Source organism: Ailuropoda melanoleuca, chromosome 1 (genome assembly GCF_002007445.2).
Source record: "Ailuropoda melanoleuca isolate Jingjing chromosome 1, ASM200744v2, whole genome shotgun sequence".
In the NCBI taxonomy this organism is placed as follows: domain Eukaryota; kingdom Metazoa; phylum Chordata; class Mammalia; order Carnivora; family Ursidae; genus Ailuropoda; species Ailuropoda melanoleuca.
In genome coordinates this window covers 189,232,345-189,257,423 of record NC_048218.1, presented here as the reverse complement: position 1 = coordinate 189,257,423, position 25,079 = coordinate 189,232,345, and positions in this window count along the sequence as shown.

Genomic DNA, 25,079 nt, shown 5'->3' with positions numbered 1-25,079 from the left:
TGCAGGTCAGGAAGTAGGGAGGGTCACTTGAGAGGGCTCAGCCTTCCCCTTCCTCCCAGACGCCCCTCAGAATTCCGATGAAGGCTGCTGCGAGGTCTGTTCATTCCGCCCTAGGCTCTGCTCTCTCTTGGCTGGGAAGGAAGGCCCTGAGGGGGCGTGCCTGGGATTTGGGGACACGTCCCCCAAGGACTCTGTCTCTTTGTGCACCCCCTCCCGCTCACACAGCAAGGGGGAGTGATGCCTCTCATACGCATTAAGACCCCAGGTATCCTCTTCTTAGCCTTTTTTCCTGTTGGCTAGAGGTGATGAACAGGCCACGGTGCACCAACCTTCGTGGACAAACCCAGCTGTCCCTATCAGGTAGGAACCAAAGAACAAGGTTTGGAGAAGACTGGCTTGCCCTTATCCCTTGTGAGCTGTGTGTCCTCCCTCTGCGAGTGAGCCTCCCTCTCAGCTGCAGTAGTCTGCTCTGTAAAACCTGGTCATGAAGCCCACTCCACCGGCTGTCGTGAAGATGACAAGAGGTGGTATCTAGAATGTGCTGGAGAAATGGCATGCCCTGTGCCTGCCCCTGCCCTGCTGTGGGTGGTTCTCTTAGCAGGGAACAAACCCACACTCCCCAGCACACTCCCCAAGCTCATCAACAGACACTGGGGAAATAGTGACATAGAGTGTCCTAGTCCCAAAAAGGGGGTGCTCTTTTCCTCCACGTCATCAACCTCTGACCAAAACCTCAGTGCAGGTTATTAATACCTTCAGATTCAAGTTCAATCAAGGGGGCTGGGGGATGGGGACGTGGTCTGGCTCTGCCTCCTTCTCTCTAGGCTTATTTCCCAGCGGGACAGGCACCAGGGCTGCGTGGTCTGATCTCCCCTCACCCCTGCCCTCTCTCACCCACAGCTCCTGTCCCGCTGAACTGCAGCCACCATCTACCTGTCTAGCTCCCCTCTGGACCATGACAGGGACCACGTGGCACTCTGTCCCCCAGCAACTCCTGGCACAGTGCCTGACACAGCAGGTAATAGTAATTGTTGGTAAGCCAAAAATGGGTAGTCTCTCTTTTGGGAGCCTTTTGCCCCACTCCCAGTGTTTCCACCTATCTCTTCACAAAGAGTCAAAGTCCACACGGTCCCCAAGCCCTAGGTCAAATGCCAACTCCTCCACACAGGCTTCTCTGATCCCCAGGGGCATGGACTCACCCATCCTTAGTCCCTGGCTCACTTGGAAGAGTTCTCATGGCATCAATCATATTCTGCCCCGATTGTCATTCTCTGTGTAAGTTGTACATATCCCCGCTGGCCTGAAACTTCTCAGAGCAAGAACTGGGTCTTGCCCGTTTCCATGTACCCCGCTTAGCTCAGTTGTGCCCAGTCCAGGCACGCAGCAGATGCTCAGGAGAGGTTTCCTGAACTGAACTCTGCAGGTCTGCACACTTTCTCTCAGCTTGGACGATAACACTGTTGAGGGTCTCTGCAGGTCTGGGCTCAGACAGACCTCAGACACGTCAGGTCGAAGATGCCCATTCCACACCGGCCCGAGGACAGAGGCCCTGGGGGAGCATCCTTCCCACTTTCCTCCTCCTCTGGGGGAAAGTGCAGAGTATGTCTGGCCACCTGGGAGGACGAGGGGGACGTGAGGGAAGGAGGAGACCCACGGGGGCAAACCCGCAATCTGCCCAATCAGCTCTTTGGCAGGGACGCAATCACAGGACAGACCCTCGTCTCCTCTGGGCCCACAGCAGCATCTGTTCCTCAGTGAACAATAAACTGGAGACGCAGAGTGAGGCAGGGACTCTGTTCTCGCCAGTGAAAGTGTGGCAGCCGCTAGCCCCCTTCACACACATATGGGCCATGACTATCTCGCTCTTGGCCCAGCTCCACCCTTGCTACGTTGCTTCCAGAGACGGTCTCGGCTGTGCGTCCCTGGCTGATGGGCGCATCTATTTTTTCAGACTGTGAGTCCTCAAGGTCCTGCAGGGTCCCCTAATGTGGCACTTCCTGTCTGTGCAGAGAGCGGCAGCAGCACCCTACTTTGCCCCCAAAATGCAACTCTCCCTAAGTGTGTCTCTGCTGCCATCACAGGGGCCCCAGGTGGCAGGGACTCACTCTTGCTGCCCTAGGTAATGGGCCGTGCTGTGAAGAGACGTGTGGGTGTAAGGCAGTGAAGATATTCTGGGTATGTTCAGAGGTGGTGGACACGGGGAGGCAAGGGGGGCCAGGAAGGCTTGGGGTCCAGGGGGCCTCTGTGGACTGCCTGGGCTCCCTCCCAGCCCTGAAGCAGCAGGAGTTGCAGATCCCAGGTTGGCGTGCTGCCTGGAAGGCTGCTCAGCAACTCACTTGTCATTTGCTTCCTTCTGGCTTTCTCTCCACAGCCCCGGTTCCAATCACTAACAAGGGGACAATCTGATGACCCAAGTGAAGACCATGGTTCCTGGTCAGGCAGAGCCTTTGATCCAGGCCACCTCTAGGCTCCTGGGACATGCAGAGGTCTACAACCCTTGGGTCAGACATCCCCCAACTGGTCCAGTCAGCTGGACTGGTGTAGGACCCAGTGTGGGTGGGGGGTTGATCAAACTTAAGTAGTCATGACTCCCCCCAGCAGAGCTGTAGGAATGGTGCGTCCCTTGGAGAGATTTCTTTGACATGTCGACCACTTTGGCTGGTCTTTCCCATTCGGTGACACTCTGGAATAGACGTCCACCCTCCTCCAGCTCCAACCTGGGAAGATCAGGATATTGTTGATCACACGGGCAGCAGGTTTCATTGCAGAGCTGGTTTTCATGCCAGGCCTCCCATGGGGCCCAGAAGGCAGGGGCTGACCTCACTGTGTGATGTTGATGGCAATGGGACCAGAAGGCCAGTGACCTAGGGAAGAGCCTGCCGGCTATCACCCCAAAGGTTTCTCCGTGTCACACTCAGCCTCCACTTTTTTGCAAGAACAGGTTCAGTCAGAGAAGACTTGGAACCTTCTGCTGAACACAGATAAGCCAGGAAGAGAGCCCCCCCCTCCCCCCAGTCTCCCAGTGGCAGTCTTGTTCCGAGCCCTGCAAAGGCAAAGTGACTAACTTGGCCACAGAGTCAAGAAGAAAGAGCCCCAGACTGGAATTGGAAAATTGACTTCGAATTCCAGTATTGCCATTAAGTTATCATGCTATTCAACAGAAGTAATGCCCCCTCCCTAAGACTCTTTTCATCACCTGCTTCATGGTAGAATGGAATACTCAAGCAGGTTTGTCAGCAAGACATGGCCATACCCTTCTCTTCAGTAAAAATTGACCCAGCCAACAGGAGCCCCAAGACCCTTGAACCTGGGGGCTACAGATGGTCAAGTGGCAGAGTGGCTTGCTCTCTATGGATCTGGCCTCTGGCTGGCTGAGCTTCTGGTAGCCATGGGCTCTCTCCTTCCCAACAGGCCCTCCATCTAATGCCTTCTTAGCTTCTCTTGGCTGGCAGCCTTCTGTATTAAGCAAGGATGTCACAGCCCCTAAATTCTTCCCAACAACACAGGTGAAAATCCATTCATTCAGTCATTGAACAACTTCAATTAGTCACATGCCTCCTTCTCAATTTTCCTCAAATTACCCTCTCAGTTCCTGTTCCTTGACCATCAGATATTATCCCAGGCCCTGCCTCGGCTTTGCTCTCAACATCTCCCAGTACATGGGTCCAACCTGTTCTCTAGAAGCAACATCATCCCCATCATCATTTTGCCAACTTCCATATCTGAATCTGAGAGTCCTGGAAAATCCTTGTCCACATTCTTCTCCTCCACTGTGCTGGCGTTCCTTTCACTTAACCACAATCTGTTTCCCCATATCTTCCTGGTTTCCAGTCGCTGGGAGGGGAGCGCTGAGCCAAGGTTACAACTTTGCAGGACCCTAAGTTCAGGTCTTGCTTCTGATCGAGGAGCAATTGTGCTTTTGCTCTTTGGGGCGGAGGTGGGGGTAGCTGAGCAGCAAATGATTAAATTTGGAAAAACTGCCAAGGATCCGGTGGCATAAAGCCAAGAGCTGGATTCAAACCGAGAGGTAGAATAGGTGCCAGCCCAGCTGGTGTGGACAAGTTTTGCAACCAACATTCGGCAAAGGGATCACTCAGGCTGGAGAAAGCTGGCCAGCTACACACTGACACTTGGACTGAATACCAAAAGGTAAGTAGGACCTGGAATGGGGAGAGGGAATAAAAGGAAGGTAGGTAGGTGACAGCAACTGCATAAAGCAGTGGGTCTCAACTCTGGCTGCACCTTTGAATCACCTTGGGATAAATCGGAAAGATATTCAGGCCCCACTCCCAAGAAATTCCGATTCCCCTGGTCTCTGGTGAGGACCAGACATTTGTAGTTTTTAAGTGTTCATTTGTATTTTGTCATTTGTTAGCAATTAATCATATTCCATGCTACCATAAATTATTTTTAATTTTTAAAATATTGTATTTATTTATTTGACAGAGAGAGAGCGCGCAAACAAGCAGGGGGAGTGGGTGAGGGAGAAGCAGGCTCCCCACTGATCCTAGGACCCAGGGATCATGACCTCAGCCGAAGGCAGATGCTTACCCAATGGATCCACCCAGGTGCCCAAANTCCCATAACGCCGGGATCACGTCCTGAGCCGAAGGCAGACGCTTAACCGCTGTGCCACCCAGGCGCCCCCCAAATTATTTTTAATTCATACTTACCTGTAGTATAGTCCAAGGGACTACACAGTAGTGGTTTAGAGGGAAGTCCTTTCTGTTGGAATCCTGGCTCCTGACTCACTGGCCATCTGACCAGGAGTAATGTCCTCAACTTCCTAAGTTTCTTGTTTTCTTTTCTGTGGAATGATGGTGATGAGAGTACCTACACCACATAGAGGGGCTCTGCGGCTCACAGGAGGTAACGCCTTCATGTGTTGAGTGCTAACATGCTGGGCACTGGTAATGTTCAGTGGCTCTCGATGATTCTAATGTGTGGCCAGGGCTGAGGATCTCCAGCACAAAGTGGAGAATGGAATGGGCTGTCTGGGGACTCTCCTGGATGTTGGGGAAGATCTGTATAAGAAGAAGGAAAAGCTAATAACATTGGGGCTATGTTATGGAACTGTTTAATGACAGAGTGAAATGTTGGGGCTTCATCCTGTTACGCACAACAGGAGCCCGGGTTTTAGGGTTTGAGGACGAGGAGTGACATGATGGATGTGAGACCTCAGGAATCGGGAAGTTGTGCAGCCTCGCTTGGAGGGAGAGAGACGGAGTCAAGAGAACAGGCTGGGATCAGAAGAGGCAGTGGAAATTGCAAAAGAAGGGGTGAGTGTGGGGTGAAGCGCAAAGGAAGAATCAACAGGACTTAGGACCTTGGTGGGCATAAGAGCTTAGAGGATTGTGGGGAGAAAAATAAATTTAAGTTTTCAAGTCTAGCAGGACTAAAGAAATAACCCCTGTGTGGTTAGGATTATATTTAACTCTGAGTATCAGACACTCAAATCAACAATGGCTTAAACACAATAGAAGTTTATTTCTCTCCCGGTTGCAGGTCCAGAGGTCTGCAGTGCAAAGCTGGGAAGGCAGCCCTGTTCCACAAGGCTCTTGGAGATCCAGGCTTCTGACAACTCACTCATCTGCCATCCTGGGGTGTGGTCTTTATTCTCATGGTACCAGCTGGTGGCACTTGAGTTCTGGCATCCATATGGAGAAAGGATGGAAGAACTGGCAAAAGGCAAGAGCCAGGGTCACTTGAGGAAGATTCCTCACAGCTGCCACTCATCACTTCCACTTATTTTCCACTGTCCAGATATTAGTCTTCTGGCTACACCTATTTGCAAGAGATGCAAAGAAGTGTGGTCTTTGTTTCCTACGTGACCTTGTCTAAGTACCCCGCTGAAAATGCTGAGATATCAGCTATGGTAGAAGTAGATTCTGTTTCTAAAAAAAAGAGGGATTTAGATAGTGGGGGAGAGCTCAAGTCTGTGCCATTGCCTCATTTCCTTAAATGGTGAAGCCGAAACATGGAGTCAGTTTCGAAAGTATTTGTTCTTGAATATGCTGAGTTTGAAACAGGGGCAGAAGGGTCCAGACTTAGGGGCCGTGGGAGGTAGAATTCTAAGATGGCGCCAAGATTTTGACCCTCGGGGGTACACACCCTATATAAACCCCTCCCCGCGGGTGGGATGTGTGAATATGGTGGGAGCATTTAGAATGGCTTGATGGGATGCAAGTCAAGCTGTGGGCCGTTCGTGAGGAGATGGCTGATGAGCAAGGGGAGGCAGCCATCAACAACAAAAGCCTTAGCACCGTGCACAGAATTCTCCAGGAGCTGGCCACCAACTCGCTCTCTTCCTTTCACGTCTGTTCAGAGGATGACTCTCAAGCTTCTGATGTGAGGAACTAGGTGGACGCGATAGAAAACACTGGAAACAACAGAAAAAGCATGGATTTGAGGAAGAAGACAAGGAGGTTGGTTTTGGTTGAGTTTGAGGTATCTGTGAGAATACCAGGGGGAGAGACTGCAGAAACGGTTGGAATACTCAGAGGGACGGGAAGAGATCAATGTCCATGGCCTTGAAGGATCATCTCCCTCTTTTTTTGTAAATTAGCAATTTGTTGGCTCTGCAGGTCTGAATCAGCTCACGGGAAGAACGGCTCTGAGCTCCAGCACCGAGTTCTGCGAGGTGCTGCTTCCTTGACCACAGAGCTGCCACTGTCACAGGGCTGCGGGGATGTGTCTGTTCCCCTGTCCCTATAAATAGGTAGAGTTAAGGGAACAGAGTCCCTCTCAACCAAATGGTTCCAGCCTCATCTTTAGATGTCGCCATCAATATCTGTGAAACAGACTCTAGGAAAAAGACTAAAAAAGCTATCTTTATTTAGCCTGGAGAAGAGAGGGAGGGAGAACTGTGAATTTGCTAGGAATAAACGGGGCTGCTTTTATCTTTTTGTCCTCAAGGAGGCCAGAGGAGGTCGGCTTGGGATACAGTTCCACAGGGTTGATTCACCAAGGGCGGGGAGTGGAGATTTTTGTCCTCCCCCCCACCCGCCCACCAGGGGTCATTTGGCGAGGCTTGGAGACATTTTTAGTTATCATGACTGGCAGAGGGTGGGCGGGCAGTGTTCCTGGCACCCAGTGGGTAGAAGCCAAAGATGTTGCAATGGACGGGACAGCCCCACAAAAAAGAACCAAGTAGCCCCAAATATCCGTAGTGCCAGGTTGAGAGACCCTGAATTGGAGGAATTTTAGTTATTTAATTTCTTTTGAAGCAGAGAACAAATAGTCACTGCATCTGCCTTAAGGGAAAGGTACTTTATTCCTATGTTTGTTTAAGGGTCTCTGCGGCTGGGAACTTAGATTAGAAGCCTGACAGCTGTCAGGAACCTATTTCTCTTAACCACTTTTTGTCTATTGGCCTGCTCCTGCCTCCTCTCACTGCTGATTGGCTGACGCATTTAAAATTCCAGGGGAGGCAGCCTGGTAGGCTTAGCCAATCGCCACTGTTCCTTCAAAGACTCCGTGCTTGCAGGCCATCTTCCAGGGCTGGGGCCAGCCTGTGGATGGAAGAATACCCCTTGACCAGCAGTCCCCCCCCCCCCCCATCTAATTAGAGACCACTCATATAAGGAACAGTCTAGACATCTTCCCTGGATAGGAGAGCCGAAGCAAGGCAGCATGAGTCAGAAGGAGCTATTGGATCCAACACACCATGACCAGCTTTTGTACCTAGTGACTAGCATATGGGACAGTGCAGGCGCAGAACATTTCCATCACTGCAGAAAGTTCTGTTGAACAACCCTGCTCCAAAGGAAGTTACTGACCGAACTGGAGGGGTCAGGTGTAAATGGAAAACACATTTTAGGGTCAACCCTAAAGAGAAATCGGAGTCGTCTTTTACTGATCTGCAGTCGTCAGTGCTAGGTACGTGTGAGTACTGTGAGCAACTGTGCCTGTTACCGAGTTCATGGCTTGGTGTGGACTGTCGCCCAGGGATTATATGCTGCTGTTCACCGAAGCGAGGGCTTGGAGAATAATTTTACCTGAGGAAGATTGCTGTGACTCACCCATTTGGAAGGGTGCTATAAATGTGTAAGAGTAAAGAGTAGTTGAAGAGCTCTGAATAGTGCATAATGAGCTTTTCAAACACCATGACAATAGATGACACACAGAACTTTACAGCTCAGGTGAACAAACGAGTGTGACCAGAGTTGCTAGGCTGACTGGCGTGCCTGTGGGAGCCTCTGAGGCCTTTCTTCCTCAGCTCCTATCTTTCTTGCCCTCCCTTCTCCTTCCCTGGTCTTATTTTTCCTCTAAAGAGAACAAATTTTCTTCACCCTGTGTGGTTGTCATTACTGCTGTTCATCAAATACTCCCAACCCTCTGCCTTCCAGGCGCAGGAGAGGATTGCACTCCTGTCCCTCTTGTCGGAGCTGAGTACACGTGACTAGCTCTGGCTAGCGGCTGGAAGTGCTCTGCCCTTCTCCATCAGAGCACTTAAGATCCCTTTTTGGCACAGCAACCAGCAACATTCAAGTTGGCAGCTGCTCTGCCATCCTGGGTTCTCGGTGACCGCCATGTTCGATGGTCTCCATCAACCCATTCCAGAAGGGTAATATGAGCAAGAAATAAAGCTGTGTTGTTTTCAGATGCTGAGATTTGGGGATTGTTGTTTTACTGGGGCACAATCTACCCTGGCCACTGTACCTTTCATATATTCATACCCCCATCTGTCTGCGACATTGCAATTTGCCATGACCATTGGCTGAGGTTGTTTCCTGTTACTTAGAAAAAGAAGTGAGTTGAAACTTTTCTATTTGTACATGTTTACATGACTTATCTTTTTTATGGATTGGGGCTCTTGATAGTAGAAGAAAGAGCTATTTCACCTGCTGAGAAGGGGAGACTTAAACTGGTTAAGTACCCTCTGTCTCCTTTATTCTTTGCAGAGAGATGACCTTAGGCTGACAACTTCCTTGGAAAAAGAAACTCATAGTGGTTAATAAAAGCAGTGGGGCCAAGAGGAGGAAAAAACCCTGAGGAGGATTGATGAAAATAGGTCCCTCCAGGAGACAGAAGTCACCCTGCTAGGGAACTGGACACAGAGCTCCCAGGCCAAGAAAGGCCTCACGTTCATTCATTCATTTATTCATTTACTAGCAAACAATCATTGAGTATCTAATATGTGCTCTTCCCAGATGGAGCTTCTGTCCTGTGGGGCTGACAGGAGATACACAAGCAGACAAAAGTGCAATGCAGGAGATGAGCAGGGACTGAGATGGAGGCACGGGGTGGAAGTGGACAAGGAAGACCTCTCTGAAGAGGTGACACAAAAGTGGAGATGTGACGAAAAAGAAGGCAGTTATGCAAAGAGCAGAAGAGCATTGTGACAGAGAAACAGCATTTCTGAGGAGGAAAGGTGAGCACATACAATGAACGGGGGAAGGAGACCCAAAGCCAGCACTTGAGTGCGGTGGTGCTGGTGGGGTCGGAGGACAGGGGATGAGTCAGAGAGGTGGGCAGGCACCTTCGGGGCATCTGGTCTCCCTCTGGGGAGGAGGAAGTCTGCAGAGGAGATTGGGGAGGGTATGATGTGGGCAAACATCTTTAAAGGCCCTGGTAGTGATGACTTTAGACTTTGTGGGCCCTATGATCGCTGTGGCAACTCTTCAGCTCTGCAGAAGGAGCCACGGGCAATACATAAACATGTATTGAGCATGACTATATTCCTATAAAATTCACAGATAGACAATAAAATCTGAACCTCATATTCTCATGTGTCACAAAATATTATTCTTCAGCATTTTTTCCCAACTGTTTAATAACATAAAAATCATTTTAAACTCATGGAGCAGATTTGGCCTGCAGGCTAGAGTTGGCCAAAATCCCCTGGCTTAGATCACTCAGGCTGGACAACAGGTGAAGCAAAGAAACTAGTTAACCCCCCCGCCCCCCCAACTGGCTGTCTGGCCGGGTCAGTCCCTAAGGCATGTGACTCTTAATCTTGGGGTTGTGAGTTTGAGTCCCATGTTGGGGGTAAAATTTATTTTAAAAAGAAAACCAGAAACTATTTAGGAGGCTTTGCAAAATAATCCATCAGGAGGTGATAAGACTTGACTTGGGTGGTTATGGTGGAGGTGATGAGAAGGGTTCCCCAGATGTGCTAGGGCATGCTGATTCACAAGATGTGGGGGTGGAGCAGGACATGAGATAAGGAGGACTTCGTGGTGGCTCCATTCACTGAGCAATCCCTTGGAAGAAGCAGAGCTGGGGCAAGCAGGAGTTCCCACTGGGCCACTTTGAGTTTGTTTCTGTTTTCGTCTTGATGGACTGAGCCAGACATGAGCCCATACATTCAAAACCTGGATTTTCCCAGAGCCTGTTGCCTACCTGCTCTGTGACCTTGGGCAATTACCTTCTGTTCAATTTTTCGCCTGCTCTCAAATATGGAGATAATACCTCCTGCCCATCGCTGTCTAGGTCGTAATGGGGATCGGCTGAGATTTCACTTGAATGTGAGCCAGCACCTCGGCACACCCTTCCCAGCCAAATCCAACTCTAAACGAATTGATGGGTGGTTCTTCAGATTTGGGGGGAAATGGAGAAGCCGCATCACTCCCTACACATCTGAAAATCTCCTTTAATCTTCTCTGTTCTTTCAACAAAGTACCTCTCCCACTGCAGGTCCTCGGAAGACAAAACACTCACTGCTGCTTCTTTCTTCCCAACACTTCTGACACCAAACGTGGGGGACAGTTTACCTGTGATGACCCCTTCTCCAATTCTCTGGACACAAATGGATGTTTTAGAATTCAATTCCGATACTAACTGCCTGGGGTTACTGCAGACCCCACAGGCTGAGGGCTCAGTCCCACCAGATAGCTCTTACTTCAGACGCCAATCTCCAAGTAGGGGGTCCAAGGTTACTCCCACTTCTGTCCAACTTGGCTACAAATTGGGAGTTCCCATAACCCTCTCCTCGTGTTTGATACAACCCAGTTTAGGTTGCAGGGAAGCACGTGCTTATGTTTGCTGGTTTATTACAAAGGAAATGGTAAGGGATACAGAGAACAGCCAGAACAGGGCGTGGTGTAGATGGGTCCCCAATGTAAGAGCTTCTGTCCCCATGGAGTTGGAGTATGTCACCCTTGCAGCACGGGGATGTGTTCACCAACATGGAAGCTCTCTGAACCCCATACTTCAGGGATTTTGTGGAGGCCTTATCGTGTAGCAAGATCAATGATTAACTTAGTCTCCAACACTTCTCCCTTCTCCAGAGGATGGAACATAGGTGGAAAGTTCTAAGCTTTTTATTATGGTTTAGTTTTTCTTATGGCCAGTCCTTATCCGGGGACGCAAGAATCGCCTCATTAGAATAAAAATGCTCCTATTACCCAGGAAATTCCAGGGGGCTTAGGGGCTCTGGGTCAAAGACCAAATGTTAGCACAAAAGATGCTCCTAGCATCCCTATCTCTTAGGAAATTACAAGGGTTTTAGGAGCTCTGTGCCAGGAATCAGGACAGAGATCAAATATACATTTCTTATTTTGTCACACTGGGTCTTGCCCTTTTTCTCCCCTCTCCTTAATCTCTCACGTGATGCACTCAAAATCCCTGACCGGAGATGTGGGAGAAGGGGATCCTTGTGGGGATAGGACTGTTCTGTATCTTGACTGTGGTACACATGTGATGAAATTGTGTAGACCTAAGCACACATGCACACACACACACACACACACACACACAGAGGTACATGGAAAACTGGGAAAATCATAACATCAGTAGATTGTCACTTTCACAGTAGATTGTCAAAGTCACTTTCCTGTTTGTGGTTTTGTGTTACAGTTCGGTAAGATGCTACCACTGACGGAAACTGGGTAAAGAGCACATGGGATCTCTCTGTACCATTTCTTACGAGTACATGTGAATCTATAATTATTTCAAAATTAAAAGTTTAATTTTAAAAAATCTTGGGGGGGGTGCCTGGGTGGCTCACTCGGTTAAACATCTGACTCTTGACTTTGGCTCAGGTCAGGATCTCAGGGTCTTGAGACTGAGCCCTGCATTGGCTCTACCCTGGGCGTGGAGCCTGCTTAAGATTCTCTCTCTCCCTCTCCTTCTACCCCACCGACCCCCCCCCCCCCAGTTCAAGGCTCTCTCTCTCTCAAAAAAATAAATAAAATAAAAATCTCAGCTTGTAAGTCCCACTCAAGTTAGAAGCTGACCCAACCTTGTGAGCAAAACCCTCACTCCGGGGCGCCTGGGTGGCACAGCGGTTAAGCCTCTGCCTTCAGCTCAGGGCGTGGTCCCGGCGTTATGGGATCGAGCCCCACATCAGGTTCTTCTGCTATGAGCCTGCTTCTTCCTCTCCCACTCCCCCTGCTTGTGTTCCCTCTCTCGCTGGCTGGCTCTCTCTCTGTCGAATAAATAAAAATAAAATCTTTAAAAAAAAAAAACCCTCACTGGGTTCATCAAGCAATTCCCTCTACTTTTACCTATGTCTGGCATTTTTCGTTAAGTAGACATTAACAAGCATATCCCCCCCAACTCGCCAAACACAATCGTCTATTTTTCAAAGCTGAGAAACTTTAACCTACCCCGCCATAGAAATAAGAAAATTCTTTAAACACAATGCCAGGGTGAAGAATTGTATTACGGTGAAAACAACATGTGCTAAGGACCTACCCTCCACCAGGCCCTGCATTTGAAAGATAGAGATTCCGGGAAGAGGGCAAGAACCCAGGCCACGGGATGCTCAGCCAGATAGGGAGAGGGAGGTGAAGGTGGTGTGGGCGGAAGTTCTCCAGATGATTTGAATATGGGACCCCTGCCTTGTCCCCTCCCTCCGGATGAGATTGGGCACTTTGGGCTCGGGGAGCCTTCCCACCCTCAGTCAGTCTAAAAGCCCAGGGTTTCATAAGGCAAAGAAAGATCATCAAAATTGCTATAATCCAATCACATCATCTACTTCTGATACAGTGTTCTGGGACTCTGGCTCCACAAGACACTTAACATATATTCTTTGAGCAAGAGCCCCACTGTGCAGGAAGTCAAGGGAGCCGTGTGCAGTCCTCTTGTGCAAAATTCTCCACAGAAACCCACAAGGCAGTAGAATTTAAGACTCCGACAAATCCCTCAATGAGCCCGTTTAACTTTGTTTAAATCAGCGATTCTTCCATTTGTGGGATACCTGTCGATATCGCTTGCTTGCCCGATGTTTGGAGAAAGGCACTTCGGCCATGATCTGGTGGGCACCTGTTACCTGCCAGGCGGTGCGTGGTCTCCGTTCCTTTTGCTGCGGGTGTGAGAGTTGAGGGCCTCTTTCCTTTGCCTGCCCTTTCTTTGCCGCTTTGCAAGGGTAGGGGGCTTTCACCTTCCCAGAGGGGCCACGAGTCCTAGGTGGGTGAGCCATCAAGTGTTATTCTGAAATAAAAGAGGGAGAAGGGTTTCCTGAGAGTAGTTTCCTAAGAAGAGGAAGAGCCCTACCTGGAAAGAGCAGCCAGCGTTCACCCCAGCCTGATGACCACCAGCAGAGCCAATGCTTTGCACAATTCACCTTTTGGCTTTCCTGCCTCAATGTCCTCCACACGGTCCCTTCCTGCCCCCCAACCTTTCTGTACCCCTTTCAAGCCCCAGGAAAGAAGGGGGCAGGATTGTGAACTCTTAACGGGCGTGGGTGGGAAGGGCGGGTATTTGGAGGATGCAACTAACCAAGGTTTCCAGAGCTGGGTCAGTGATCACCAGCCCCTCTGCCAGGTGAGCATCACCACCCCCATTTTACAAATGAGGAAACTGAGGCTCAGGCAGCTTAAGTGATCTGCCTGCAATGTGTATAGCTACTTCGAGGTGGAGTAAGAAATTGAACCCAAGTGAGTCTTTCTCAAAAGTTTGGGTTCTGTGCAGTCGACCCCATCCCCACTCTGCCGAGGTCCCAGCGCCCACCTCCACCCACGCACCCACTCCCACGTCCCCAGCACCGCAGAAGACAGCAGGGTGTGCTCCACGCGGCCGCAAGGCTTCTCCAAAGCAGCTGCAGCCCCTTCTCTGCCTCCAAATCAGCAAATGCGTATTGAGACTCCGTTACTGTAACGCACCTTTGAGTCCGCAGGACAGTGTGTATGTGACGCTTAATTTGCTCTCCATAATCTCCCTCAGTGGCAAACCGTTCCAATACTACGTTAAAATAATACCCCCAAAATGCAAGGAAAAAGATGTCATTGTATCTACTCTCACCCCCAAGAAATCACCTCTGTAAGACATTCTGGCATCTGTGCTTTTCCTTCTTGCATTTTATGCTTACACCGTTAAGAAGTATATAAATAACATAGGCACACGGTGTCCTTTACCACGAAAATGGAGGCGTAATGACTAAAGCCAACGTCTCCCCTGACTTCCACGACCAGCCAGTTCTAATCTCGCACCACCAGGAGAAACACTATTATGAATTCCGCGAGTTCCTTCCAATTGTTAAAAATGCATTTTATGTACATAATTGTGTTCACAGAAAATATGTAACTGTTTTGTCGTTTTTAGTTACATAAGCCAGTGTTACGCTGCAGGTATCATTTGGCGCCTTGTTTTTTTTCTCACTGAAAACATCATTTGAGATCTGCCATATTGATACATATTGATCGAACTCCCTTTTTTTGGCCATAGGAGAAGTTTTTATAACTCAGAGTGAAGACGGTCTTTTAAAGTACAAACCAAAACCTACATGGCATAAAAGAAAAGATTGATAGGGGCACCCAGCTGGCTCAGTTGGTAGAGGGTAACTCTTGATCTCGGGGTTGTGAGTTCAAGCCCCACATTGGACACAGAGATTACTTACTTTTTTTTTTTTAAGATTTTATTTATTTATTCAACAGAAATAGAGACAGCCAGCGAGAGAGGGAACACAAGCAGGGGGAGTGGGAGAGGAAGAAGCAGGCTCCCAGCGGAGGAGCCTGATGTGGGGCTCGATCCCATAACGCCGGGATCACGCCCTGAGCCCTGGGATCACGCCCTGAGCCGAAGGCAGACGCTTAACCGCTGTGCCACCCAGGCGCCCCACAGAGATTACTTACTTAAAAAAAAAAAAGGTTGATAGATTTGGGTATGTAGAAGTAAAAAACAGTCTGTAAGGCAAAAGCCACCATAAGAAGAGGCAGATGACCAATGACTCATGTGAGTATTTGTATTTCGTATCATGGGAAAATGGACGATTTCCCTCTTTGTAGCTTTATTGAGATATTGACAAATAAAATTATAAGATATTTAAAGTGTATGTTGTGATGATTTGATGTATGTATACATTGTGAAAGGATTCTTCCATCTAATTAATCCATCACCTCACACATCTTTTTTTTTTCTCAGATTTTATTTTTTTAAGTAATTCTCTACAGCCATCATGGGGCTCAAACTCACGAGCCTGAGAGCAAGAGTTGCACGCTCTGCCAACTGAGCCAGCCAGGCACCCCTACTCATTATTATTATTTTTTTAATGAGAACATTGAAGTTCTACTCTCCTAGCAAATTTCAATTACACAATGCAGTGTTATCAACTATACTCACAGTGTTACACATTAGGTCCTTAGACCTTATTCATCTTATGGGTGTAAGTTTGTATTCTTTTACCAACCTCTCTCTACTTCCCCTCCTCCCAGCCCCCGGCAGCCACTTTTCTACTCTGTTTCTAGGAGTTTGACTCTTTGTTTGTTTGTTAGATTCCACATATAAGTGATACTATGCAGTATTTGTCTTTCTCTGTCTGACTTATTATACTTAGCATAAGGCCCTCAAGGTCCATCTATGTTGCTGCAAATGGCTGGATAATATTTCATTTTACATATATATGTATGTATCCATGTATCTCACATCTTTTTTATCCATTCACCTCTTGGCGAACACATAGGTTGTTTCCACATCTTGGCTATTGTGAATAATGCCGCAATGAACTTGGGGAGTGCAGATATCTCTTTGATATCCTGTTTTCATTTCCTTTGGATATAAACCCAGAAGTATGATTGCTGGATCATATGGTAGTTCTATTTTTAATTTTTTGAAAAACTTCCACGCTGTTTTCCATAGTGGCTGCACCAGTTTGCATTCCCACCAACAGTTCCAACACCTATCTGTTGTCATTTTTATGATAGTCATTCTAATAGGTGTGAGGTCATATCTCATTGCAGTTTTGATTAGCATTTCCCTGATGTTCAGCACCTTTTTATCCTTTTATGTACTTTCTGGACATTGGTATGTCTTCTTTGGGAAAATGTCTATTTAGTTCCTCTGCCCATTTTTTAATTGGATTTTTTTTTTTTTTGCTATGTAGTTGTAGGAGTTCTTTATATATTTTGGATATTAATCCCTTATCTGATACATGATTTGCAAATATCTTCTACCATTCTGTAGATTGCTTTTCATTTTGTTGATAGTTTTCTTTGCTGTACAGAAGCTTTTTGTTAAGCTTCTCAAGATTTCAAGGGATTAGTCTGGCAAAGACCTAAGATAGGTATGATAGGATTCCCATGACACACTTCCCGCAGTCTACTTATCCATTTTTCCTTGGCGGGACACTGGGATTGTTGCCACACTGAAGGTCCTTGCATGGGTCTCCCTGCACATGGGTTTGAACAGCTATGACTGGATTGCCAACAAAACCACGGAATGGACTTAGACCCGGGCCAGCGCTGTGCAAGGGTGCTATTTCCTGACTTCGGTGACAACCCTTGAAATTGTCAGACTTAAAATTTTTACTTAGCCTCCACATAGCTGTTCAAGACAAAACAAAACAATGTAAAAACAGACCCACATCCACAAGGACATATTTAAAGCTCATCCTCCCTCCCCATCTCTCCACACCCCTCCCCCAACCACCCACCACCTCTCACTCCCACCACTGCTAAAGCCACCCCCACAGCTATGGAGTGCTCTTTTTATTTCAAAAATAAATATTTCAAAAACTGAGACAAGTAAAGAGCATAGTCTAATAAAGCACCCATGTGCCCACTTTATCAAACACTCAGCTTTATCAATTTTTAACATTTTTTTGTATTTACTTCTCATCCATGGTTTTATACTTTTCCTACAAATTTATGTTGTAACCATAACCATAAACAATATATAGACTGGTTTTGCATATTTTGGAACTTTTTATAAATGGCATTAGACAGCATGCATTTTTTTCTGTTACTTCCTTGATTTAGACCCTGTGGTTTCAGAGACATCCACGTTGATATATGTAGCTCTTGTTCACTTACTGTGATAGCAGCCCTGTATTCTGTTATCCATTCTCCCGTGATTCCAGTTTTTCATTATTGCAAACAGTGCTGGGGTGTTTATAGTCTCTTTACGCATCTGCATAGTGATTTCCCTGGGGAATCTGCCCTGGAGTGGGATTGTTGGGAGTAAGGACAAACCCCTCAGCACTGCTGGATTTTCCCAAATTGCCCTTGAAAGTGATTATACAGATTTACACCCTTAAACATGTAAATATACATTAATTCTAAATGTCTAAATGTATATTTAATGTGCAATTTCTGATGACTTTTGATGTCGAGCCGTTTTTCAGGTTGGCTTATTGACCATTTGGGCTTCCACCATTCAAAGTGCCTGCTTGCATCATTTGTCATTTTTTATTGTGTCTTTTTAAAAAAATTGACTTGGAGGACATCTTAAGATATCCTAGATGCTAACTCATTGCTGGCTATTTGCATTGCAAAAAACTTCAATCTGCGTTTTGTCTTTAACTGTGTTCATAGTATCTTTTGTTCTAGAAAAGTTCTTAATTTTAATGAGGTCAAATTTATCAATCATTTTCTGTAATTGGGAGCTTTTGTGTCTTGTTTAAGATATCCATCTCTTTCCAACCTGAAATCACAAAGATATTCTACTCTGCTTTCTTCTAAGAATTATGAAGTTTTGCTTTTCACATTGAAGTCTTTAATTTACGAAAAATTTTGTCTGATATCTATGATGATTGATTATCCAATAAAGATAATAATTTATCCCAGCATCATTTATAAAATAGTCCTTCTTTTCCCAGCTAATGTAATGCAGCCTCTCTCATATACAAGGTTTCCAAATATGAGTGGGTTTATTTGCTGGACTCTAGTCTGTTTGCATCCATGGGGCTACTTTTCTTTCCCTGTGCTAATGCCACACTGTCTTAGTATGACTTTATAATAAATCTTCATATCTCATATGGAAAGTTTCCCCCTCCCTGTCCCCATCTCTCTTCACAACTGGCTTAACTTTCCCTTTTTTTGGGGGGGTCTTCCATATTAATATTAGAATAAGCTTGTCAAGTTCCACAAAAAAATTCATAGGAATTTTCTTTTACACCCTCTAGGATTTATAGATTAAATTCAGAAGAGCTGACACCTTTATGGTAGTATCTTCCAACCCATGAATATTGCCCATGAACATTTAAAAATCTCCATTTATTCAGATATTCTTTTATGTTCTTCAATAATATTTTGTGATTTTTCTCCATAAAGGTCTCACATATCTTTTGTTAGATTTATTCCTAAGTGCCTTAAAGTTTATTGCAATTGTGAATGACGTTTTTTTCTGTCTTTCTAATTGGTTATTTCTTGTGTATAGAAATATTATGCTTTTTTTTATGTCAAACTCTTTCAGCAACTTTACTGAGTTCTCTTTGTTAGTTCTATTTTTTTTTTTCTGGATATTTTCACGGTAAATAATTCCTGGGACTTTCACTTCTGGAAGTAGCAGCCCAGATACCCTGACAAGTCTTGTTGCCACCATCAGCTCTGTCCTGCAGGAGTTTAAGTGAAATCTCCAGGGGACCATGTGAGCTGAAACCAAAGTGTGACGTTCCGAGCATGTGGCAGAGATAAGATTGCCCTGAGTGCACATGTCCATGCTTGTAAGTGATGCAAGATAAATTTTTGGTCAGCAGCCAGGATGGCCTAAACTCAAGCCCCTACAATCAGGTGGGACCCTCAAAGTTGGCAGCCCTGTTTTGGTACACTGCTCGGCATCCAGCCAAAGCAAATGCAAACCTTCTCCGGAGAAATTCATCCTCAATTAGGGCCCAAAGGTTTCCACCCAAAGGTTTAATGTCTATCAATGTGAACTCATAGTAAAAAATCTCCAGGGGTGCCTGGCTGGCTCAGACGGTGGAGTGTGAGGCTTTTGATCTCGAGGTTGTGGGTTTGAGATCCACATTGGGGGTAGAGATTACTTAAAAATAAAATCCTAAAAAAAAAAAAAGTCTCCAAAGAAAGCAAATTCCCATGGATGAGAGTCAGGAGAAACAATCAACAAGAGGGTTAAGTCTCTTAGGATATCAGATACTGGAATCATTAGATAGAGGGATAGAGTAACCATGTAGGGAGTATAAAGAAATGAGAGACCAAATCACAGAAATGAGCTGCAATGAAAGATTATCAAAACTGGGGGGAACTGACCAATACTGATACACATGTTGTACTTTGAGAAATGAAAACTCTAACTTGAAAATAAAAAATATTCAGGGCTGATTAGCAGATTGGACCCAACTGAAGATTTAGTTGAAAGATTAGTGAACTAGAAGAATTACCGATAATTCAGTCCAGACAAGGACGTGGAAACTCTAAAAGAACTTACGAGATATTATGAGATAATCTGGTGTATGTTTGACAAGAGCCCAAGAGGAGAAAATAGAATAGAGAATTGAAGAGATTATAGCTGAGAATTTTCTAAAATTGATGAAAGACATCAATCTTCATTTACCCCAAGCCAGATTGAGAAGAAAACCCCACCCCCAGTGTGGTAGATAGAATAGCCACAGTTCTTGGACGCTTCTCTCTTCAAAAGCGGAGCCTGATTCCCTGCCCCTTGAATGTGGGCTTGGTTTAATGACTTCTACGTCTCTTCATTTTTCTTCTCTATTTTCCATTTCTCCCCCCCCTTTTTTTAGGGGGGGAGGGGTGGGGAGAGAGAATCTTAAGCAGGCTCCCCACCCAGCACAGAGCCTGATGTGGGACTGGATCTTACAACCCTGAGATCGTGACCTGAGCCAAAATTCAGAGTCAGATGCTTAACCGACTGAGCCACCCAGGCGCCCCTCTATTCCCCATTTCTTTGTCTTTTCCTTCTTTCTTGAGAATTTCCTCAATCTGATCTTCCAAGTCATTTTCAGCCTGTAATTACCCTGTCTCTTCTGGTATCTCAACTCTCATATTTTCCATTTCTAATATTCTATTTTAACTATTACATTTTTAATACCCAGTGCTGTGTTTCTGCTCAGTTCTTTCTAATGTTTTCTTATTTTGTTTCATGCTACTAATATCTTCCTTTATCTTTCAATGCTTATGAGGCTAATTAGAAAATTTGGCCCATCTGTTCTAATATTTATGCTTCTGATGGAATCTGAAATCCAGTATGTTGTTTTTCTTTTGAAATATTTGTGCTCCTCAGTGCTCATTTTCCCCTGGGGCTCTGGCTACTCTGTCAGGCAACAAGGACACCCAGACTTTTGTGCTTGTCGGTCCCCATTAGCTCTGTGGGCAGGGGGGGTGGGGCAGATGAGATTTTGGGCAGAGAGCCCCAGACATCAGAAAACCTTAGTGCTCACCCCACAAAACAACTTCTTGTATCAGACAGACAGACAGACAGACACACACACACACACACACACACACACACACCCCTGTCCCCAGGGATTAGGAGGTGATACTTCGTAGGTCATAATTTAGCAGCCCTGGGGGTGTGCAGAGTGAGGACTGGGGAAGAGATTATCCAGCAATGACTCATGTCTATTTTCCTTGGCTGCTCACAGAGAGCTTCTGTTTCACTCCCGCTGACCCTGGACCAGAAGTCCGAGTCACAGCCACTGTGCACAGAGCAGGGACTATTTCTCCCCAAGTGATGACAGGGGACATGAAGAGAGCAACTCCAACAGTTCCCAGGGGCTCCTCAGAGCCTTCTTGGTGTTCTCCCCATCAGTTTCTCCAGCGCTGATCTCTACAGAAGGAGCCAGAAGTTGTGCTCACTCTTGGTAAGAGACGAGGTGCATCCCGTTCTCACTTCATGGATGTGAAAGCTCCTTTGCTTCCGATGGTATTTATGATAACTCTATTATTTTTTCTTCTGATTTCCTAGTCTGTTGCTGCTGGCTTGCCTTGTAATGTTGTTTTGGCCCCTGTCTTTCACGTGAGAGGCTTTCTTCAGATGCTGACGATTCTTGCTTGCATGTTCATGACCAAGAGCCAGGGCCACAGAGCTGTTTGGAAGCTCTGAGCCCACGGGAGTACGGGAGGTGGTGGCGTCAACTCTGAGCTTCTTTGTAGTGTCCTCTGACGGAACGTTTGGTGGTGGCCCCGTGTTGCCACCTTTTTAGGTCTTTCGTCTTGGGAACCTAGGAGGGAAGAAGGCAAGGCAGTTTCTACATTCATTCATAAGGCATTTATTAACTAAATTCCTTCTTTCTTGGATACAGTCTTCAGACCCTCGTACCCATTTTTCTTCATCCAAAAGTCATCCCCCAGACTTCTGCCAGTGTGGGAGTGGGCATTGCTTAGCAGTTGAAGCAGGGGGGAGGCAGAGATCTAGGGTCCAACTGGTTCCTAAACAGTTTTCACCCACTTATCCCTGAGTCCCCTCATCTGTCACACCCAGTCTCAGCGATGTCAGGGCTGCCTGTTCCTGAGTCCCTTGAGGAAGCTAGGGGCTGGACGAACGGGTGCCCAACCTGACCACCGTCAGTGTGTGGTATGGCTTTATTGGACCTGCTGAGTCAGCAACTTCTTGTCCCTTCCTGGTTTTTTATTGTCTTTTTAGAGTTTAAGTTTCACCTTTTTTAAATCACAAAAACTTTCTTTTTAAAGTTGGCAGTTAATTGAATTTACTAACATATTTTATCAATGTCTGTGCCCTCCATTGCATATGGCATCCCACATCTTCCTTTGAGTTCCTTTCTCTTCTTGCTGAATTATTCTTTTGTGTGATGAACATCCCAGTGAAGGTAAATTCTCTGTGCCTTTGTATGTCTGGAAATATCTTCATTTTGTCTTTGTTCCTGCATGACATTCCAGCTGCACATGAACTCGGGGCTTTAAATATATTACTCCATTGTCTTCTGGCATCTATTGTTGCTAATGGGATGTCGGCTGAGGGTCTAATGGATGGGCCTCTAGGTGTATTTTATTTTTCTTTATTAAAGCTGCTATGGTCTGAATGTTTGTGCCCCCATACAATTTAGATGTTGAAATCCCAACCCTTCAAGGTGATGGCATTTGGAAGTGGCGCCTTCGGGAGGTGCTTAAGTCATGAAGGTGGAGCCCTCGTGAGTGGGATTAGTTCTCTAAGAGACTCCAGAGGGATCCCTTGCCCCTTCCACCATGTGAGGAGATGACGAGAAGTCTGAGACCCATAAGAGCTCCCCCACCCTACCGCACTGGCATGTGATCTCAGACCCCCAACCCCAGAACCGTGAGAAATAGACTCCTGTCCTTTATAAGCCACCCAGTCTGTGGTACCGTGTCATAGCAGCCCAAATGGACCAAGTCAACAGTGTTTCTGATTGTCATTATTCTCCATGCTCTGCAGTTGGGTACCATGTGTCTAGGGGTACACTTAGTTTTCTTGACCTTGCTCAACACGGAGTGCACTGATCACTGCAGGACTCCTTTCCTCTTCGATCCAGGACATTCTCAGCTTCACCTCTCCAAATGTCACTTCTCCCTTCTCATCTTCTGAGATGCCTATTTCATATGTTGGAGGTTCTTTCAATCATTCATGAGTCTTAATTAGCTCTTATTTGAGTCTCTTCACCTCACCCCTGCATTCTAGGCTAATTATTTTGTACTATCTTCAAATTCACTAATATACTCTTTCTTTCAATTGTGGAATGTATCCTATCACATTTTTTTAATATTTTATTTATTTATTTGACAGAGAGTGAGACAGCCAGCGAGAGAGGGAACACAAGCAGGGGGAGTGGGAGAGGAAGAAGCAGGCTTCCAGTGGAGGAGCCTGATGCGGGGCTTGATCCCATAGCTGGGATCACGCCCTGAGCCAGAGGCAGACTCTTAATGACTGAGCCACCCAGGCGCCCCATATCCTATCACATTTTTTAATGGCTAATTTTTTCCCTCAGTTCCAAGAGTCCACCTCTTGGTTCATTTTGCCTATTTGAATGTCTTGTTCTTTTTGAAAAATTTGTACTTAAAGATTTATTATTTATTTTAGAGAGAGAGAGAGAGAGCGCAAGAAGGAGGGGCAGAGGGAGAGGGAGAGAGAATCTAAAGCAGACTCTGTGCTGAGCACAGAACCCATCGAGGGGCTCAATCTCACAACCCCGAGATCAGGACCTGAGCAGAAACCATAAGTTTATAGATTTTGTTGTCTTTCTTAGCATTAGAATTCCTCCTGTTTTATTTTTAAAAATTCCTCATATGTTTTATTAACAAAAAATGGATTCCTCTATGTTTTATAATTTTCAGTGGAAAGTTCCACGATTTGGGTTTTTCCTCCTCTCTCTCTTTGGCATTTTTTGTTGTTGTAGTCTCTACTTGGCACCCAGGGGACCCCAGTCCAGAACTAAATCTTTCAATAAATCATTACCTCTGCCTTTGTGTAGTTTAAATATATATATATATGTATATGTATATATATATATACATATACATATATATATATTTTTTTAAGTAGGCTCCACACCCAGCATGGAGCCCAACATGGGGCTCGAACTCACGATGGTGAGATCAAGACCTGAGCTGAGATCAAGAGTCAGATGCTCAACTGACTGAGCCACCAGGGCGCCCCGTGAAGTTTAAATATTAATGGGGAAGGACAATGAACAAATCTGTAATGTAGATTTATAGTAGTAAGTGCCACGGAAAAACTAAAACAGGATAAAGGAACAAGGGTTGCAGAGGTGAGGGTTCATTTGAGCAGCGACCAGAACACTCCTAGGATTCAGGCTGAAGCCAGCCTGCGAGGGTGCAGGGCCCCCTTTGCAGGGGCCTGGCTCAGCTCTCTGCCCCCACCCCCTCATGCAGCCCTCTCCCACTGGTTGCTAAGCCTCCAATACCGATATTCAGACTTCAGCTGAGAACAATGAGCACTTCAGAGCGCAGGGAGCAGAGAGCCCACGCCTCCACAGAAGCGGAGTCAGCAGTGGGCCCTGACTGAGATGAGATGGGTGACAAGGGCACAGCCCTCTCCGGGGGTGGGTCTCCTGCTGGGACAGTCTGGCCGCAGAGACCAGAAGCTGCTGGCAAGGCTGGGATGGGACAGCCTATGAAGACTGAGGAGCCGCAGGGCTGCAGGCTGGGGTGCTGGCTTGTGGCAGGAGAAAGAGGGGAGAAGGAAGGGGTCCGAAAAGACTATGGGGGACGGGAGTGGACCACAGCTGTGAGAGTTTGCACCCCGTGTCAGCTTAGGCCCGGTCTGCACAGCTCCCCAGTGAACATGTACTGAGCCGGGCCCTGGGTGAGTCAAACAGTCCCTGACCTTGAAAGGCCTGGATCCACTGAGATCCACGAAATAGGCAGCTCCTCTGGCTGCTACGGACAGGCCCAGCGGGAGACCCACCTCAGAATATCCCCGGGCCCTCACTAACCAATGGGGTACTTGCAATGAGGCGGTTACGGGAAAAGGGAGAATTCCTTACATCCCATTACCTGCTCATCTTCCCCCTTTAAAAACAGTCTCCCGCCCTCCTCTCCCCCCACCCTGCCTCGGGCGTACAGCGGCTCCTCTGCTCCCCTGCGGGCACTCAATAACCGTCTCTCCCCTTTGTTCTGCCGCAGGTGAATCCGTTCACTGCCCGCCCCGCTGGCTCCCCCGACAGCTGCCCTGCATTTGGGGCGGCCCTCCGATTGGACGGACACCACATTTAGACCCCACGCTAAGGATTTAACAGAATGACTCGTTTAATCCTCAGGCCTCTCTTCTGGTAATGCCTTCAGTAATCCCATTTCTCAGTGTAACTGGGAGGGAAAAGAGGGTTGGAAGATTAATACTAAAAAAGAAAAAAAATAAGCCCAAACTGGAGTCATATGGCCCCCAGAACAGCAAACCAAGACTTACAGTTTCGACCCATTCCAGGAATGTGACCTTTATATATATATATATATTTTTAAGGGCGCCTGGGTGGCTCAGTCGTTAAACGTGTGCCTTCGGCTCAGGTCATG